We start from the raw sequence: 16,625 nt of genomic DNA on the forward strand, positions 1-16,625 counted from the left end.
GGCAAGTAGTGAGGCGGAAATGAAAAGACTACAGAAAGACTTAGATTAAGAAAATGGACAAAGAAATGGCAAATGAAATACAATGTTGGAAAGTGCATGGTCATGCATTTTGGTAGAAGGAATAAAAGGGCAGAGTTTTATTTTAATGGGGAGAAAATTCAAAATTTGGAGGTGCAAAGCGACCCTAATGGTTAACATCCAGGTTGAGTTGGTTGTGAAAAAAATGACTAAAATGTTGGCATTTGTATCTAGAAGAATGGAACATAAGGGTAGGGATGTGAGGTTGAGGCTTTATAAGGCACTGATGAGGCCTCACTTGGAGCACAATGAATCATTTTGGGTCCCTTGTTTAAGAGAGGATGTGATGGTGCTGGAGAGGGTTCAGAGAAAATTCACAAGAATGATTTCTGGAATGAAAGGGATTGGCACATGCAAAATGTTTGGACAGCTCTTGGACTGTACACCTGAGAGTCCAAAAGAATAAGGGCTGACCTCATGGAAACATTATGAATGGTGAAAGGTCTGGACAGAGTAAACGTGGCAAAGTAGTTTCCCATGGTAAGTGAGTCGAGGACAAGAGGGCACAAGGATGGAAAGGTGCCCATTTAGAAAATTGAAGAGGAATTTCTTTAGCCAGAGAGTTGTGAACCTTTGGAGTTTCCAACCAGGGGTGGCTGTGGAGCCCAAGTCATTATGTGTATTTAAGATAAAGATTGATAGGGAACTGAATAGTCAAGGTATCAAAGGTTGTTGGGAGAAGACAGGGAAGTGGCAGAGCAGACTCTTGGGCTGAAGGCTTCTGCTCCTATATCTTATGGTCTTGTGGTCTAAACAAGTATATTCAAATCTTGTTTGCGCATTCCACCTGGCAATCTTTCTGAATATTCCACCTTTAGATTTACACTGAGGAATAAGTTTATGATTCACTGAGCACGTTGGTGATTGTACCAGAGAAGTAGTAAAGTTAAGTTCAATTACAACATTTAAAAGCTGTTTGAACAAGTTTTTGGATAGGAAATGTTTAGTGTTATATGTGCACAATGCAGGCAGATTACTTGCTCAGAAAGTAACCTTAGTTGTCATGGACAAATTAGGCCACAAGGCCTGTTTCTGTGCTGTATAACTCTATGCCTCTAAGATTTTTACTTCAATGTAGGTTTCACCATTGAAAGGTGAAATTGAGGGAAGCAATTTTATTTTACCTATTTGTGAATGTAGTAATGCTCTTCAGTGCTTGACGTCCTGTTTTGCGGAAAATGCCATAATGTTTGGCCTGGAAGTCAGCCTGAAGAAAACTGAGGTCCTCCATCAGCCAGCTCCCCACCATGATTACCAGCCCCCCCACATCTCCATCGGGCACACAAAACTCAAAACGGTCAACCAGTTTACCTATCTCAGCTGCACAATTTCATCAGATGCAAGGATCGACAACGAGATAGACAACAGACTCGCCAAGGCAAATAGCACCTTTGGAAGACTACACAAAAGAGTCTGGAAAAACAACCAACTGAAAAACCTCACAAAGATTAGCATATACAGAGCCGTTGTCATACCCACACTCCTGTTCGGCTCCGAATCATGGGTCCTCTACTGGCATCACCTACGGCTCCTAGAACGCTTCCACCAGCGTTGTCTCCACTCCATCCTCAACATTAATTGGAGTGACTTCATCTCCAACATCGAAGTACTCGAGATGGCAGAGGCCGACAGCATCGAATCCACGCTGCTGAAGATCAAACTGCACTGGGTAGGTCACGTCTCCAGAATGGAGGACCATTGCCTTCCCAAGATCGTGTTATATGGCGAGCTCTCCACTGGCCACCGAGACAGAGGTGCACCAAAGAAGAGGTACAAGGACTGCTTAAAGAAATCTCTTGGTGCCTGCCACATGGACCACCACCAGTGGGCTGATATCGCCTCAAACCGTGCATCTTGGCACCTCATAGTTCGGCGGACAGCAACCTCGTTTGAAGAAGACCGCAGAGCCCACCTCACTGTCAAAAGACAAAGGAGGAAAAACCCAACACCCAACCCCAACCAACCAATTTTCCCTTGCAACTGCTGCAACCGTGTCTGCCTGTCCCGCATCGGACTTGTCAGCCACAAATGAGCCTGCAGCTGACGTGGACTTTTACCCCTTCATAAATCTTCATCCACAAAGCCAAGCCAAAGAAGAATGCTTTATTTTAAGTGCTTTTGAGATTTTGTATTAGTTTATTTTTAATGTCCATTTCAATAGCAATGATTGATTTGATGTTAATAAAAGCTAAATTTTTTGTATGTTAAAAATTTTATTTTCTTGCTCTATCATGTGTTTCCAATTCATACATTGATTATAATGAACAAATCTCACCTCCACTCAAATCTAAAACAGTTAAGAAGATAAATGGGAAGTTCATCTTGCTAGCTCAGGTATCAGCCCACTGTTAGTAGCTTTAGGTCAATATTTAATGAGAGTTAAGGTAACTAATTTGTATGTCTCATATTGGAAAAGACCAATAACCATAAAAATAATACACTGGATGGAAATATTTTCCTTGAATATTTCGAGATCATTCACTTTGTAAATTTTCTGAGTCCTTATTGGGGAGCATAAGTAATAAATATTTCTTCCCATCAGTGATAAGTGGTGCCAACATTGAGATACCAGGAGATACTAAGTAAGGGAAATATCCTTCAATTAAAGTTTGCTGAATTAAATATTTTGTCATTGAGCCAAGATTCTATTTCACCTTTTAGGTGAAAGGTATATAAATATTGAAATCAAAGGAAAATTGTGAAGAGACATCATGACTGGATTAGTTTTGGGTTCTTCAAAGATAGACCTTCAATGGACATGGTCAAGTTAAAATCATCATGAGTGCTGCACTCCATTAAATCTGCTGAGAATAGTCAATAAACATTCACCAGAGAAAGAAAATTAGAGATATGAGGAGGAATTTCAATTTATAGAATTCTTCTTGTGCATTTCCAGGTTGAAATATTGATTGGAAAATAGAAATCCACTTTGCAGTTTTTTCATTGCTATACTGCTGCTGCAGGCCCTGACTGTGATCTTGACATGTAAGATCTTGAGAACTTGATACACTCCAGCAATTAGCCTTCTGGGCAAGTGCACCCAATAGAATTGCTCAGGTTCTGTCCTGGAGAATTACTCTGGAACCTCCTGAGCAGGATCCTATTTGTTGATTCTGGTCGCAGTGGACTGGATAGGCAGTGGATTTTGAATGTTTTCATAACATGCTTATAATTGAGGGTTTTGTAATCATGAAACTATCAAACACTCTCCTGAACCAAGATGGAACAACAAACAGTAATATAATTGTGAACTTCAGAGTGCATTTTGCAATCTGCTTCCCAGTCTCAGGCAGCAGGCTAAGCAGACACTCCTTTTTATTTTTTTTCCTCTTGGCAACACACATCAATAACATCTTGACATAACTAAGCAATTATATTCATCAAAGGATTCATTTTATAAATTACAGTTAAATATGAAAACAACTTGTTCGTGCAGAATGCAAGAATTTTGTGCATTTATATTAGGATAACTATTGATGTACATATGCACCAGATATAAAATAAAGCTTAGACATAATGGGACCATTGTTTATGGAATCCACCTGGAAGGAAACATTCTGGGATGCCTCGAAATTTCCTGATGCAAATTTTACCATTTAGTTCTGAATACTGCTTCAGCTTCCTACTTTTAATTAGAACCTTGACTATCAGCAATGCAAGTGGCACCCTACAGGATAAATTGAATGGAAATGTGATTTTTTTTTTTATTTTCTCCAGATGAGTCAGTGGTTGTGCTCATCAATAGTACTGGACAGTTCAGGCAAAAACAGCCATATAAAAGTAAATCACATTTCCATTCACCTCATTCCATTTGGAAACTAGCTTCCTCTATTGTTGGCTTAGTTACTGGTAACTGCTGGGCTTCAGCCATGTAGACAGGTGTTCAAAATTCTGGTAATACAAATCTTTTAAAGATCACTATGGTGATACACCACTAGCCTATTGCAGGGGGCAACCTGTGTACCTGCAGCAGAGCACTGGAGGACAAGGCAACACCTGGCTGGCTGTCAATCAGCTGATCTGAATGGACCAAGCCCCACCCAGTTGGCTGCCAATCACTCTCCGGAATATAAGCTGGAGCCGGCCCCTCGAGGTCAGTCTTAAAGCTTTGCATAGCATTCTCACAGCCAGCTCTGTGGAAGTTTATGTAGAATAAAGCCTGTTGAACAAACTTTGTTTTGTGCCTGCTTTCTGGTCGATAGTGTGTCACAATCACATTAACTTCAGCTGTCCTATTCACTTCAAGATTTTGGTGGAATATGGACAAGAGTGAAAGTTATTCATTGTAAAGCTTTCCAATGGCCTTGATGAAGATTTCAATAGCACTTAAGGCATCTTTCACTTCAGGGTAGGTAGCTATAGAAAAAAAAATAACCAAAATTCTTTATTATCAGAGTACATTCATAACATCACATAAAACTCTAAGATTTGTTTTTCCTTCAGACCAGTCAAAAACTAATTTAAGGACTCTTGCTTATTTATTATTGAATATTTATTTTTATTCTGTATTGCCCAGTCCATTTGTTTGCATTTCTCCCTTTTATATGCATCTTGAGTACAGAATTTTACATGACAATAAAATGTTGCCTGCCCTACACAAAAATGAATCTTGGAGTTCATACATGTGATGTGTATGTACTCTGAATACAAGTCTGAACTTTTGAATTTGTACTTGTCGATAGCTGTAAACTATTCTCAAGCAAAAAGATGTGTATATAGAAGAGAAATTTAAACAAAGAAACAAATGTAAACCATCTGTGAAATTCAGGAAAAAAAATCCGTGATTATATAATGTTCAAAGAGTCTTTAAATATGCCTCTACTCTATTGTTCAGGAATCTAATGGTGGAGGAGTAACAATTGCTCCTGAACCTGATGGTATGTGTCTTGCAGCACCTAAACCTCTTTCCTGATGGCAGTAGCAAGAACAGATCAGGTGCTAGGTGGTGTGGATCCTTGTTGATTGCTGCTGTTTTCCAGGAGTAGGGTTCCCTATTGATTTTCTCACTGGTGGGGAGAGTTTTGCTTGTGATGCACTGGGCTCTATCCACATTCTGCAGGGCTTTCCGCTAAGGAGTATTAATGCCTCAATTTCAGGCTGTGATGCAGCCGGTCTGCTCACATTCCACTACACATCTGTAGAAATTTGTTAATGTTCCCATAGTCATACCAAACCTCCACAAACTCCGGAGGAAGTGCTGCTGTGTTTTTTTTTTCATGATATCATTAGTACATTGGGTCCAATAAAAGTCATCCGAGATGGTGACTCACAGGAATTTAAATTTTACCACCTTCTGCAACTCTGATTTTCCCCAATGATCACTGGATCATACACCTCTGGTTTTCCCTTCCTAAATTCTACAGTCAATACCTTGGTTTCAGTAACATTGAGTGAGTGGTGGTTGTTAGTACAACATTCGGCATGTTTATAAATCTCCCTCCTGTAGGCTGACTCATCACCCCTTTTTTATACATCCCCACTTCCATGGCATAATTAGCAACTTTGATGGGACTGATGGAGTTGATATTCCTCTCAAAAGGCACTATTTGGGGAAGAGAGAAAATCCAAGACCCAATTACACAATGGTGTATTGAGGCCCAGGTCTTGGAATTTGCTGATTAATTTTGAGGGGATGATGGTTTTGAATGGCAAATAAAGAACATCCTGATGCATGCATCTTTGGAGAACAGGTGTTCCGGGGTTTAATGTAGATCTAGTGAGATGGCATCTGCGATAGACAAATTGGAACGGATCCAAGTCACAGCTGAGGTAGAAAGTGAAATGCGACAACAGCAGCATCTCAGAACAATTCATCACTGTGTATGTGAGTGCCACTGGTTGGTAATCATTTAGGCAGGTTGCCATCCTTGGGCACCAGCACAAATGAGGCCTGTTTGAAATGGATGGGTACCATGTCCTGCTGGGATGAGAAGTTAAAGTTGTCCATGAATACATTGGTCAATACAGGTTTTCAGACAGTCAGATGAATGCCCTGAAAGGTATATGTATTCCACTGCTGTGTTTACTTCAAAATGCTAAAAGATGGCTTACTTGCTCAAAAGTCAGAAATCCTGCATTGCCAATTCAGTGCCTTTTGCTTTGCCAAGAAGGCATGATAATTGATCAATGAGTATCAAATGAGCCATTGTCAAAGCAGTTTGTCTCTCTGACTGATATTGAGGTGGTAAAGAAGACTGGATGTTGGCGGACAGTCCCTGCCCATCACCTGTCAAATGTTTGCCAAAGCTAAAATGGTCACCATGGTCCATTAACAAGAATATTTTTTTAATGCAAGGGCTGAATTTTAAAGTTTAATAATTGCTTCAGTAATCAACACTACTTAAATGCGAAACGTGTGGACATCAGTGCTATTATGTGGATTTTGTTGAATGATTTGCAGTCTTAATATTTTATTCCAGTTGCAGGTTAGCAATGGGAAGTTGCCTGAACAGTGGAGAACAGTAATACTTGTCATTTATGGATAATATTTCCTCAGTTTCTATAAAATGAATATAAAACAAAATTAGAAAAAAAAGTACATGTGGAATCAAGGACCATTCAATTGTTTAAAATAGATCAGTGATTTGAAAACACTGACAAAAGTACTTTTGTGCAGAGAACTTACGGTACAACAGCTGTTAGTGTCTGCAGATTATGATCAATAAGTGACTCACTCAAGTAAAGTTTGCATTAATGTGAGACTACAAAAGAATATTCAACCTAATTCATTACGGTAATAAAACAATGAGCTGCTTCACACTGAAGGAAGTGAAGCCGTCTTCAGTATTTCTGGAGCTCCCCTGATTGAAGCCCATTATTAAGAGCTATTGAAAACTTCCCTCTGAATATGGACAAGTGAATTTTAGATGGATCATTTATTGTTCAAGCAAATTAAATCAGTTCCACACTACAGTGTATATACAGTAGACTCCAACACACTCTTGCAGCGACAGGAAGTCGATGCTTCAGATCACATCTTATCAGTGATGATCATTTCTACCAATTCCTGTAAGGCATCACTTAAGCAGTGCAGGAAGCAGAATTTCATAATGCTCCTCGGAACACCATAATTGAATTGTGTCCACTCTCTAGCACTAATAGAAGACTAACCTGGAGTAAGAAGCAAAGATAAAGAAAACAGTCTCTGTTCTTCAAGGGCCCTCCATCCTCCTGGCTCTTCAATGAAATATATCATGTGCAGTGAATTCCCTCAAAATGAACATGTCAAGTAAGCTTCTGAGCTCAACATGTTTTATTGCATAATCTGGAGCTTCAGGGAATGACAAACATTTTCACTTGATAAAAAGTTCTGTGATGGGATATGGAGCCATTTTGACATCGACCTAATCCCTCTGAATTTTGGTTAAGCCTATAATTTGAGCAAATCTGTGTGCTTGTTGTCTGATGCTTTTCTTTAAGCAGATATATTGAATTGTAAACATTAATCTCATTCTTGTGTAGTAGTTTGTTGGAAATTGGAAGATCTGGTTTTCAATCAGCACTGCCACCTGAGATGATCTACAGGCTAAGAACGAGGTTGATGCTGATCTTGTATTTCATGGCTATGGTTGCCCAAATGCACATGTAGGGCTGACCTTTTGCTTTAGAAGATGACAGATTTCTTTCTCTGCTCACCAAAAGCTGACACAACAAGTTCTGCTTGGTCTTCAGTTGAATACATTCCCATCTGTTCTTACTGCTTCTTTAATAAACTGGCAAGTAATTAAGAATTGCTCTCAGATAAGTTTTAGATTTGTCCCTGCTGTTTGGATCTGATTTTTTATGTGAAGCCTATGGATAATTGCACAGAAGCGTATCGATTTCACTGAATTGATGACAGTTTTGCATTGCTTTAAGAATTGCTTTTAATCCATATTCTCTCATGTTGTATATGTATTGGGTTTATGTTCATGCAATCACATGAAATTTGTTGTGTACAATGTACACCAGAACTTCCCAGACTCATTTAGCAATAGATATTGTGCTGCAGTGCATACTCAGCAAGTCAAACTTCCTACTTAGAAACATAGAAACATAGAAGATAGGAGCAGGAGTAGGTCATTCGACCCTTCGAGCCTGCTCCGCCATTCAATGAGATCATGGCTGATCTTAAAGTTCAGTACCCCATCTCCGCCTTCTCTCCGTAACCTTTAATACCCTTATACTGAAGAAATATATTTAATGAACCTGCCTCTACTGCCCTCTGTGGCAATGAATTCCACAGATTCACCACCCACTGGGTAAAGAAATTCCTCCTCATCTCGGTCCTAAATGGTTTGCCGATTATCCTCAAACTGGGTTCTGGATTTTCCCATCATTGGAAACATCCCATCTGCATCCATTCTGTCCAGTCCTGCCAGAATTTTATATGTCTCTATGAGATCCCCTCTCAATCTTCTAAACTCCAGCAAGTACAATCCCAATTTGCGCAATCTTTCCTCATAAGTCATTCCTGCCATTCCAGGTATCAGCCTGGTGAATCGCCTCTGCATTCCCTCCATTGCAAGAACATCCTTCCTTAGATAAGGTGACCAAAACTGCACACAATACTCCAGGTGAGGTCTCACCAAGGCCCTGTACAGCTGCAGTAAGTTATCCTTGTTCCTATACTCAAACCCTCTTGATATGAAGGCCAACATACCATTTGCCTTTTTAACCGCCTGCTGTACCTGCATGCTCGCCTTCAGAGACTGGTGTACAAGTACCCCTAGGTCTCTCTGCACTTCCCCATCTCTTAATCTATTGCCATTCAAATAGTAATCTACCCTCCAGTTTGTATTACCAAAGTGGATAACCTCACATTTATCCACATTGTAGTGCATTTGCCATGTATCTGCCCAGTCCCTCAATTTATCCAAATCACACTGGAGCTTCCTGACCCCCTCTTCCATGCACACAACCCCTCCTAGCTTAGTGTCATCTGCAAATTTGGAGATATTACATCCAATCCCCTCATCCAGATCATTAATGTAAATTGTGAACAGCTGGGGTCCCAGTACAGATCCCTGTGGCACCCCACTGGTCACCGCCTGCCACTCAGAAAACGAGCCATTTATCCCAACTCTCTGTCTTCTACCTGCTAGCCATATAATCTATATAGTGCAGTTGCAAGACTAGGGCATTTTTTTTTAATATTACATGCAAAAGTATTGATTAACTTGTGTTTTGTTTCTATTCACAATTCATTAAATTGTTTTATTAGCAATATTGAGAGATTTCTCTACAAATATCTACAATTCTTTGTCTACATCCAAATGGTTAAAATTATTTCCAAATGATCTCTCCCTTTATATTTCAAGCTAAGCAACAAAAATAAACAGTACATTAAAATGATGCATTACTACTTGTCATATACAAAATACAGAAATACATGAAGTTCACAGTGAAATGATAAAACAAACACTTCAACACTATGTGTCCTTCCTGGCTACTTGCCTCCACTGCCATCTGATACCATGTGATATCTAGCTCTATTTCCAAGCCTCCCAGTTTTCCCCAACAAAGATCTCACACCAATGAGCTGTTAGTCTATACTTCTCCCCTTCCCCTTCTCCTCCCCCCACCATTTTATTTGAACTTCTATTTGCTGCTTGCTCACACCTTGAGGAAAGCTCAGGCCCAAAATGTTAGTTACTCTTCACATCCTGATGAAGCTACATTTCCGGCCGAGTTTCCCCATCATTTTTGTGTATTACTTGTGTTATGAACCCAAAGGACTCAAAAACCTGCAGTAACAGAAATCCACCAAGAAAATGGCTACTTAAACAAAACTGATGTTATTTTCTTAATAGATAATAATAAGTTAATAGTAAAGTTTAAGTATTGATCTTATCACCCTTATAATTCTAAGTACACGTGTATGCAATGTTTGTGTGTTCAGGAAAGTTATTTTTCATTGTCTGATTGTTCACTTTTCACTTCTCCAAGTTCACTGGTAACAGGCAATCTTCCTTACCACTCACGAAGGTCCTTGTTGGTTTCACAGAGATATTGTTTTTTGAAGTAACTTACCAAAGAAATTTGACTCCTCTTGAATGTTTCCAAAAGATTACCTCCTCTTCTAGGTTAGAAGTTAAAACACAATAACCAGCCACAACCTCTGCAATTGACTACAGAGATATAGAATAGGCTGAACTCAGAACTCAAAACCGGTCTTCAAATGAGGTCTTGCAGCAGGTCTGCTAACTTGCAGCCTTCACACAAACTGATGCAGAATACTCTGACAAACAATGGATGTTTTCTCTCTGTTTGCAAGACCATGTGGCCCTCTTAGGACAACAAACTTCAAACAGAAATTTAAAGCTCTGGCATTAGTTTAAAAGCAAAAGAGTTCTCAGTTCTTGAGACTGGACACTGTTCAAACATGCTGATCCTTTAACAGCTACTTGTGAAAGCACTTCCCATTGCCTCTGCATAGCCAACTGTAGACATGAAGTCTACCCTCACATTGCTCTTGCATGGAAAATTAGATGTTTGTGAAATGTGACCTAAGAACTAAACCTCACAATTTTACCATTTTAAGATATATTTTATCATTTTATTAACTTTTCCATAACATATGCAAATAATGATCTTTATTCTTTCCATTATTTTCTTATTTTTACTTGTTTGATGTTTAAATATGATGATATTTTATATAAAAAAATAAAAGGTAGAGATCCTAAAAATAAGTCTTTACTCACAGATGTTATGGTTTAAAATCAAATGAATGGTCTGAAGATCCTGAATATCAACATCAAGAAATATATACATCCTGAATTTGTAAGACATATGTACTCATTTACATTTTTCATTCTTAGTGCCTAAAATGATTACAAAACGCCCATTCCAAGTGCCATCAAAAAGGCAGGAAATTAATGAGAATATTACAAATACTGAAAACATAAAGAGCATGAAACAAAGTGGTATAAAATTTCGAGGCATGAGGTTTTTTTATGCTACGTAGTTTTCAATTTCAATCTTATCACAATATTACAAATCTGGTCATCAAGAAGAAATGATTAAAAATTAGGAGGTGTGTTTGATTCCAAGTTGGTGATTTTTTTTTCAGTGATTGGATTATTGGTATATCAGCAGACAAGCTGATTGCCTCTGCATTGGACTAAATGGATCAGGATTTAAATTCAACAGAACAAACGTATGATTTAGGTTTCTCAGCAGTGGGTTATGTGATCCATCAAGTATGTGTGAAGCAAATGTGTATTCTCAGAGTAATGACAGCCGTGTCTGTATGGGAAAAATTCATCATGGTTAAACTTGAGATTCCTCCTTAAAGACTGAACCCACAGATAAAGCTTCAAGAGCATTTATCAACAGATCATAAACCAGAAGTAAAGCAGAGAGATTGTCAATCTATGATCCAGGATCTATCACCATGATGTCTGGGGAGTATCCACCTTCAAACCTTATGCAATCTAACACTGACAGGTGATGGCTATCACCAAATTTACATCAACAGTCTACGTACAAGGAAAGCATTCATGGGAGACCTGGATATCACACACAAACATTTTGTTTTACTTTAAAATTACTCATCAGCATTAACTTTCAGTGAGGAGAAATAAGGATGTACTTCACAGCCTTTCAAAGTATCTTGAATGAAGTGGAACATGTTTGTAAAATAGGATAGTGTACAATTTTATGCATAATTACAAGTGGTGATATTCTCCTGAGCATACTTTATTTAGATTGTAGATTTAAGATGTTCTTTTGAAGGTGCCATGGGGGATTGATAGAATGCATCTTGCATTTACTACAGACTGCAATTACAGTCTGCTTGTGGAAGATAAACCAATTATTTATGTGGAAGACTATAAACATCAAGTTTTATCTTGGATGGATTTGAACTTCTTTAGTGCTGTTGGAGTTTTACTCAGCTAAATAGAACAAATTCCATCATTCTCCTGAAAGATTTTGTCACACGTTCTCCATTCTCTGCCTTACCCTTCCAAGTGCAATATTTATGTGTATGATCTAGTTAGATTTGATAAACTCCAGAATATTGATGAACCAGGACTTGGCAATGATAATGCCATTAAATGTGGGTGGTTGGATTATAATCTGTTAGAGATGATAGCTGTGCAATAAGCATCATGAGATTGCATTTCCACATGCTTTGGCAGCTGCCTGTGTTAGTGCTGAACTGCAACAGTCAGGCAGAAGTTGCCTCTTAGAGCTACAGACAAGTACTGTTGAATCTCATAGCCTTACTCAAAATCTGACAGATTGAATTAAATTAACTGATGCCTCCTCCTCCTCCTGACAGCTGTCTAATTGTCCACTACCATTCATAACAGGAAATTACACTGGTGATGGGTTAGAACCATGTTGTGGAACCTTATTTGCTGATCCATTTATGACTGGGCCCAGATTTATGTGTTGATTTGGATCAAGTCAGCTTTGAAAAGATTGTGACCCCTTCAACCAATTGGGAATTAGGCCAGTCTGGTTCTTCAAATCCAGCAATCACATCACTTTGATTATTTATGTTTTTTAAAAAAACACATATTTGCAGAAAGTTCAAACTGAACTGGCACTTCCACTAGCTTCCTACTCTTGATACTCTTCCTACTTTTGATCACTCTTCCCTGGACCTAGAGGATCAACTACAACCCAAGCAAGTATAGGCACAGAACCTGCCACCTCATTCTGATTCCTTTCAACTCAGTGGCCCATTGGATGAAGATGGCATTGAATGGTCAAGGCAAAAGCAAATCAGTGGAAGATTCATATGGCTCGGCTGGTGATATAGTGATAAGTCAACCTTGTGTGGAAGCTACAGCATTAACCCACATTATGGCCAGGTATTGATCATATGCATTTGGGATGTTGGATTACAAAGAGGGTGCTACATCATACACTGGGCATCATAGACTCTGAACAAGGAACATTAGTGTTTCATATTGCTCACTGGTGGTATTCTGTATGCTTTATGCTGGGCCAAGGGCTCAGCCAGCTGCATCCCATACATAAGCACAAAGGATCTGAAGCAGACACGTAAAGGAAATGACTTGGTTGATGAGAGCATTGTGGACAATGTTTGCAACAAATCTAATGGACTGAGCACCAAGCTATGCAATTTCTCTTGCCCTTTCTCCTGGATAGTAAAATATTGGCTCCCGGTGCAAAAATGAGAGAGGCCCCCACTTGATAAGGAGCCCACTATGTTGCAATTAATCTGTTGCATCATCTGGTTGGTGCAATAAATATACCAATGAGATTTTATTAACTCAGAATCTGTTACATGATCAGTGCAATAAATCTGATACCAGCAAAAAAGCAAAATTTGGCAGATGTTGGAAATCTGAACTAAAAACAGATATTGCTGGAGAGAGAAACAAAGTTAATAATTCAAGGTAATAATTTGGGTTCAGGTGAAAGATCAACAACCTGAAACATTTACTTTTTTTTTCTCTCCTTCCACAGCCTGACCAGTGAAATATTTCTACCATTTTATTGTACCCTTGGGATCTTCAGAAAACTATTTTAAAGGCACAGGCACCAATATTATTTTTGGGAAGGAATAATTTGTGTTTGCTGATTTACAAGGAAACCTAGGACTGACTTGCATGTGGAGATGGCTAATTTACCAGAAAACAAAGGGACCTAACCTCGATTTCAGGTTTGTGTTACCAAAAAAAATGTGTGCCCCTCTGATTGGACTTGGTTTGCTTGGTTTATGGGGCAAGATTTAAGTTGAGTTTCAAAACTCCATATTTTAAAGGTGTTTTTAAGACAAATTCAATTTTTGTCCTATAGTTGGCTTTCACTGATTGGAATTGAGGGAAATGAAGTAAACATTAAAAAAACTGAACCAGGACTCATGAGCAAATTTTAAGTTCTTGCCAGTCACTATCTCAGAAGATCTTTCCTAGACCTAACACACCAATGGCATTGTGAAGAAAGCATGTCAACATCCCTATTTCCTCAGGAGTTTGTGAAGGTTTGGTATGACACCAAGAACCCTGGCAAATTTCTTATGAGGTGGGGTGGAAAGTGTGCTGAACAAATGAATTGCAGTCTGTTATGGGAACACCAATACCCCTGAGCATAAAGCCCTCTAAAAGGAGTGGAACAGCCCAGTATATCACAGGCAAAACCCTCCCCACTATTGAATGCAGAGAACGCTGCCATTGAAGAGCAATCATCAAGACCTTCACCACCCAGCACACACTCTATTCTCACTGCTGCCATCTGGAAAGAGGTATGGGTGCCATAAGACTTGCACTATCATGTTCAGGATCCATTGCTACCCTTTACCATCTGAATCCACAATGACAAACTCAATCAGAGATTCATTTAAGGACTCTTACTTGGGCACTTTATTGATTTTCTTTTTGTTTTCTCTGTATTGCACATTCAGTCTGTTTACATTTGTTACCTGTTTCAGATGTTTGTTTACATGTTTACTCTGTGTAGAGTTTTTTTTTACTACCAATTAATGGTAATTCTGCCGCACCCACCAGATAAAGAAAGAAATCTCAAGGTTGTATGTGATGTCATGTATGTACTCTAACAACAAATCTGAAATTTAATCATTATGGTGGGCAGCCTATTGCAAATAAAAACATCATAAATAAAGTACAAATTAAGAACTGTTTTGCTCTAAGAATTTAGCTATTGTTTTTCTGAATAAATTAAATAACTTGCAAGTTCTTTGTAATTCTGATTTGACAGACTTTTTAATTAAGGATGACATGGTTTAAAGTTTTGTTTAATAAATTCTAATGACATTTCAACCAGTGGCATTTTGGAGAAGAAAGGCAAGAGTGAAATGTGATTTTGATAATTTTCTCTTGTTCACTCATGCCCAGTGGAAATAGATAAGGCCATGAATTACAGGACCAAGATCTTCTAGTCATATATGATCTGTTTATCATTCCAAGATACTTCACATAAGCCTCATCACAGGAACCAATTTTACTTGCTGCTTTTTTTTCCCAGCATTTTATGTTTTGCCTTGGATTTCCAACATCATAATTTTATTTTATTTTCACATGGACAATGTGACTTGGTGTTAACCAAAATACAACAGAAAAAATTTGGATTACTTCAATTTATGGTGAACAGACCAAGAGAAGAGCTAGGAATAATCAAGCCTAAAGGTACAAAAGACCAGGAACAAGTTTGCATAAAATGATTTATTGAGATAAATGTTCAGGCAATATTAAGATGGCATGGATACATGGTCCAAATATTGACTTGGTGTTAAACATGGTGCCAAATTTGTAAACGGTTTAATTTCAGTCTATTGACAAGGAGTGGAATGAAGTTGGTGGTTTTGGTCTTTCTCGTCTGAGGAAAGAAGGAGTCTTGTTCGTAGAGCAGTGAATTTTAGACATACAATCTGATAATCTGAATATAATTGGTCCACAGGGGTTCCAATGAGACGTGCCTCATCATTAGTCTCCCTGTAGAAATGAACTCTGCTTCCTGTGGGGCAGATTAATGAAGAAAAGTAGAAGGAAACCTAGGCCTGACTGTTCACATTTCATTCAATCGGGGACATGCTCTTTGTTCGCATAATATAACTATTCTGTTCAAGGATAAATGTTGCCTTTTGTCATTATTGCTTGTGCTAGTCTCCTCTCAGATCCCATCAACCTGCTGATGGTTTGGCAAGATGTAAAGGACTGAGTGAGCTGAGAACAGCCAGGCAAATGAGGAGTGGCATCATCCAACCACCCCTCCCCCTGAAATGCCATCATAGTTATTGGCAGGAGATTAGTCTGGGGCAAAACCTTGTCCCTTGTCAAAGCCCATTAAGATACTGCAATGTTGTAATATTAAGAAATTCTTTAAAACAATAAAAAGAACTACAACTTTTAATATAATGTTAAAATTAACAAAAATTACTTAAAACAAATCTTGGCTAAGCTGGTTCTGTACTTTGAGAGTTATGATAAGTCAATTAAATTATATTAGAGCAATGCAGTTTTATAGTACTTGTACAGATAAAAACCCTTCAACCAATTTTATCCATGCTGTCCATCACACTCATCTATAAACAATCCACTTGCCAGCATTAATTCCAAAATCCTTCTATTACTTGCTCATTTAGCATCTATCCAGACATCTATTGAAAGGTTCCTCCCACCACCACCTCACCTGGCAGCTCATTTCAGATACCAACAACTGTTTGTGTGAAGGAATAACCCCTCATATCTTCTATAAACCTCCTCCCTCTTGCCTGAAACCTATGGCCTATGGTTTTAGATACCCCCTACCTTTGGAAACTGACTCTGTATATATATATATATATATATATATCTTTGGCTTGGCTTCGCGGACGAAGATTTATGGAGGGGGTAAATGTCCACGTCAGCTGCAGGCTCGTTGGTGGCTGACAAGTCCGATGCGGGACAGGCAGACACGGTTGCAGCGGTTGCAGGGGAAAATTGGTTGGTTGGGGTTGGGTGTTGGGTTTTTCCTCCTTTGCCTTTTGTCAGTGAGGTGGGCTCTGCGGTCTTCTTCAAAGGAGGTTGCTGCCCGCCAAACTGTGAGGTGCCAAGATGCACGGTTTGAGGCGATATCAGCCCACTGGCGGT

At 38.8% G+C, this 16,625-nt stretch overlaps 1 long non-coding RNA gene across 1 annotated transcript in view; it reads left to right on the top strand.

The window, feature by feature from the left end:
- LOC138753210 (uncharacterized) overlaps positions 1 to 16,625 on the top strand; it is a 101,381-nt gene that overhangs the window by 32,172 nt on the left and 52,584 nt on the right. The window contains exon 3 of the long non-coding RNA XR_011351035.1: positions 13,504 to 13,699. This is a non-coding gene — a long non-coding RNA (uncharacterized lncRNA). The remainder of the gene's footprint in view (positions 1 to 13,503; positions 13,700 to 16,625) is intronic.

The sequence above is a fragment of the Narcine bancroftii genome, chromosome 1, assembly GCF_036971445.1.
Source record: "Narcine bancroftii isolate sNarBan1 chromosome 1, sNarBan1.hap1, whole genome shotgun sequence".
Lineage (NCBI taxonomy): Eukaryota > Metazoa > Chordata > Chondrichthyes > Torpediniformes > Narcinidae > Narcine > Narcine bancroftii.